Here is a 5,220-nt window from a genome sequence, read left to right on the forward strand (position 1 = left end):
TGTACCCAATAAGTATATAGTCTAACCTCGAAGAAGTAGTGATGAGGGGTCGACTCCGACACTTACTAAAGCCAACAATATAATAATATGAAGTTCTAATTAAGCATGATATATAGAGATAATAATAAAACTCAGAACAAGAAATAACTGAACAATTCTTTCGTCATATTTAAGAACCCAAAACACTTCTTTCATTTAAAACAAATGATCTCTCAAACAATGAATTTATACAAGTTATGAAAATGATTCCAGTTCTAGTATCACACGCAAATTCCACCAAGGACGTTCGGCCCGATCCAACATAAATGTAAATCATATACTGCCGAGGGTCGAACGGCCCAAACCATAGATGCATCCAACGAGCCCGCTCGCGAATCATACATGCAACGCGGTCAAATATAAATTTATCAATAAATCATAATCCTTTCTTGATTCTTTTCAAAATAAAGACAATTCAACTTGAAGCTTTTAAATCCTTGGAAATCCTCAACTTAATTCCATTTGTTACAATTAGCAAATATAGTCAATAACGGTGTCCACAAAGCATGGTGTAAACCTAAAACTACCCGGACATAATCAGGAACAGTAGCTACGTACGGACTCTCGTCACTTCGTCTGTACGTATCCCCCACAATTAAAACACATATTAATTAAGATCACCTATGGAGAAATTTCCCTCTTACTAGGTTAGAAAAGAGACTTACCTCGTCTCAAAACCTACTTCCAATTTTAAGAATGCGCTTAAACCCTCAAATTGGAGCCGAACAATCAAAAACTATTCAAATAGTGTAAAAACTAATCAATATATGTTCAAAAGTTTATTTTCTAACTATTTAAGTGATTACCCAACCCTAAATGTACGGTTCCAAAATTTACCACCGGGCCACATCACCGGATTCCAAAAATTTTTTAAGAAAGTTATCACCCATAACCTTTGGAACATAAATATATGATTTTCACTAAGTTTCATAATCATTTTCGTGGTAAAATCTCATTTTTATCAAAACCCTAGGTTTTCACCTAAACCCATGATTTCTACCAGTTTACATGTTATAATCTACCCATAAACTATGTATTTAACTCACGTTGTGTAGGGATTACTTACCTCAAAGTTTTGGATGAAATCCCCTCTCTAAGAGCTCCAAGAATCGCCCCAAAATGAAATAAAAGAGCTCATAAATGCCTAAGTCCCGTATTAAATGAAGTCCATTGCCTCCAGCGATTACCACACATGCGGTCATAGGGACCCATCTGCGGTCTCGCACCTGCGGCAAGACCCTCGCAGGTGCGCCTTTTCCTTACCTGGCTAGGCTCCGCATCTGCATATACAAGGAGCCGCATATGCGAGCCCTTTCCGCTCCTGTCACCACAGTGTTCGCACTTGCGGTCTCGCAGGTGCATAAATTCCTTCGCACCTAGTTGTCTGGGCTCGCATTTCCGCTTCTGTGGCTTATGGATCGTATTTGTGAGCTTGCTCCTGCGGCTGGCCAAGCGCAGGTGCGGTTACGATAGATCTGGGGAGCTTCAGCTCTTGCTCCAAGTTTCCAACTTGGTTCGAGCCTCGTCTGATTGACACTCGGGGCCCCCGAGGCCCCGCCCGAACATACCAACAAGTTTGGAATCATAAAATGGACTCGCTCAAACTCTCGAAATGCCCGAAATATCATTAAAACTAAGAATCGCACCCCAAAACCAATTGAATCAAACATAAGAACTTCAAGCTCTTCAATTTACTTCAAGCTCTTCAATTTACTTCCAATGCGCCGAAACGTACTTAAACTACTTGGAATGACACCAAATTTCGCGTGCAAGTATTAAATGATATTACAGAACCATTCCCAATCTCGAAATTCTGGTTGGATCTCGATAACACCAAAACCCGCTCCAAACCAAATTCAAATAACCTTTAAATCCTCAAAGAACCAACATTCACTATTAGGCGCCAAAACGCTCTCGGGTCATCCAAAACCCGATCCGAACATACGCCCAAGTCCGAAATAATCATACGAACCTATTGGAATTGTCAAATCCCGATTTCGAGGTTGTTTACTCAAATTATTGACCAAAGTCAAACTTAGCCTTTTAAGCCAACCCTAAGGAACCAAGTGTTCTGATTTCAACCCGAACTCTCCCAAATCCCGAACTAACCATCCCCGCATGTCATAAATCAGTAAAAGCAAGTACAGGAAGTCTTATTTAGGGGAATGGGGTTCTGAAAAGCAAAACGACCGATCGGGTCATCACAAAAGGAGTTTAGCCAACATAGCTCAATCGAGCTTCCTTAAACTCTATAATGTTCCGGAATTCTTAGCAACTTCAATCTATTTTAGAAATATAACAAATTGAACCAAAATTAGGAAGATGATCATGGTTCTAGCTCATTTGAGCATTTTATCAAGCACTAGGTGAGCATTAAGGTCTCAAGGTCTCTTTATGGAGGATTCCATCATCCCACAACCCATTTTTTGCCATTTTAAGCTTACAACCTTCCTACACCCTTTGATAACACATGCATGCAAAATAAACCTCTCTCCTACCCAAGAATTGTCTTGCTTATTACCTATTTCTAGTTAAATTTCGAAATTAAGAGTTAGGGTGTAGAATATTACCTCTAGGATGAAGGCCTAGTGCACGTTCCTTGTTAATCTTCCATGATTTGAGTAGGAATTGGTGGATGAAGCTTAGGAACTCCCTTTCTCACTCTATGCCACTCCCTCTCTCTAGAAACATATGATTTATCCTTCTAAAATGATCCCCCAAGGGTGTTTTATTTGTATGGGGTCGGGTTCAAAATTTAGAAAAATATGAGCCCCGACACAAGTCTGTAGTCGTATATGCTTCTGTGGTCCACAAAATGGGCCGCGAAATGGCCCTCCGGAATTGGGCAGGTCCGTCCCACTCTGCGACCATTATGCGGTCCGCAGACCTATTCTGCGGCCGCATATTGCACTGCAGAATCTCCTTCCGAAAAATTTCCATGCTGATCTGCGATCGGTGTGCGACCCGCAAAATTGTGGTGCGGCCGCATAATGGACCGCAAATTGGTCTTACAATTTTGCTCAAGTTTCTACTTCACTCTGCGGCCGCATATTGGGCCGCAAAAATGTCTTTTTTGAATCTCTACAATCATTAACACATAAGTCTACCTCGGCACCACGAAACCCCGGGTTTTAGGTAAAATTTTATAGGGCCCTACAATGGTGACAATCGGTTCGGTGTTTGGTGATTGATACGGTGTTCGTGTGTTAGAATCTAGTATCATGGGGAATTTTGGATGTTGGAATTTTGTTCTAAAGCTTGTTAGCTAAGGTAGCAGGAAGGATCTTCAGTCTGGCTCGAGTTAATATGCTCAACTGGGTTGTGGTAGCACGGGTAGGTGCACGAGATGTTAAGCAGCGATTTTGGACAAATCCGGAGCAATTCTTAGCATGTTCAAGCACGAAAGTATGTTTAAGTGGGAGAGAATGTGACGACCCAACCGATCGTTTTGAGCTCTAGGCGTCGTTCAACAGTTTATGGCCTTGAGTAGCTTCACTTAATGTATTATGACTTGTACGTATGGTTGGAATTGGATTTCAGGAAGTTCAGAGTGGATTCAGATGGAAAAACATTAGTTTCGAAAGCTTTAAGTTGGAAGAACTGACTAAGGTTTGACTTTTCAGTAAACGACCTCAGAATTGCGATTTGAAGGTTCCAACAGGTTTGTATGATGATTTCAAACTTGGGAGCATATTCGGGTTGAGTACCGGGTCGTCCGGGAACATTTTGACGCCTATTATGGGATGTTGGCATTTTGGATAAATTTCATAAGTTTAGGTTGAAGTGGATTTTGATGTTATCAATGTCGTTTGGAATTCTGAGCCTGGGAATAGCTCCATATGTTGAATTTGGTCTTAGGAGCGCGTACGAAAGTTGATTTAGAAGTGCGTCGGTCATTTTGGCGTTAATTGGCGAAGTTGGGAAGTTGGAAGATTTTGGAAAGCTTGACCAGGAGTGGACTTTTTGATATCTGTGTCGGATTTTGATTTTGGAAGTTAGAATATGTCCGTAATGTCATTTAGGACTTGTGTGCAAAACTTGAAGTCAATCGGACGTGATTTGATAGGTTTCGGCATCGGATGTGGAAGTTAGAAGTTCAATAGTTCATTAAGTTTGATTCGAGGCACGATTCATGATTTTGATGTTGTTTGACATGGTTTGAGGCTTCGACTAAGTTCGTATTGCATTCTGGGACGTGTTGGTATATCTGGTAAAGGTCCCGAGGGCCTCGGGTGGATTCCGGATGGTTAGAGGATCGGATTTTGGACTAAAGAAAAAGCTAAAGAATATCTAGTTGCTGGCATAACCGCTTCTTCAGAAGATTCATCGCAGAAGCGAGGAAGAGGGCCGCAGAAGTGGCTAAGAGTGAACTGGGCAGAGATCGCAGGTGCGAAGGATTTTCCTCACCTGCGAGATCGCAGATGCGACCATTGGAGCGTAGAAGCTGGGGTTGGCAAAGAAGGCCTGGGCCGCAGAAGCAGAAATGGAGGCGCAGGAACGCGAGCGCAGAAGTGAGAGCTGTTGGGTTGTGCTGAAGCCGCACCTGTGATGGATCATCTGCAGGTCCGGAGCCGTAGAAGCAGCTACTGTTCCGCATGTGCGAAAATCGGGTTGGGCAGTGTGTTCTTTTAAAACGGGGGTTTGGCCCATTTTCATCTCATTTCATCCATGAAAACCGATTTTGAAGCACTTTTAGAGTGCCACCTTCATCAACTATAATGGGGTAAGTGATTTCTTCACATTGTGAGTTAAATTTGTGGTTTATATATGTATTCGAGCATGAAAATCGGTAGAAATTGTGAGATTCTGGAAGAAACCTAGAAATTGATATTTTTGGATTTTGACCACGAATTTGGGCATGGAATTGAGAATATGGATCATGCCAAAAGTTACGCGTTTGCTCGTTTCTTTTGTATCATATTGATCATGCCAAAAGGAAAAAAGGGATAGCCTTAACATACCATTGTCGTTTACTTAACCACACGACGTCGGTTCAACCTGTTAGTACTTCAATCTACAACAAACAATGAGGGACCATTTTTAAGCTTACGGAAGCTAGAACTCAACACAAATGAGTGGCTAGCTCGTCTACGAAATTTTGCACAGCACCTCCCCTTATTCTTTTTAATTTTCTCAAATCAAAAAACAAGATCAACATGTTCAGAATGTCAACATATATAT

Source organism: Nicotiana attenuata, chromosome 8, assembly GCF_001879085.1.
Source record: "Nicotiana attenuata strain UT chromosome 8, NIATTr2, whole genome shotgun sequence".
NCBI lineage: Eukaryota > Viridiplantae > Streptophyta > Magnoliopsida > Solanales > Solanaceae > Nicotiana > Nicotiana attenuata.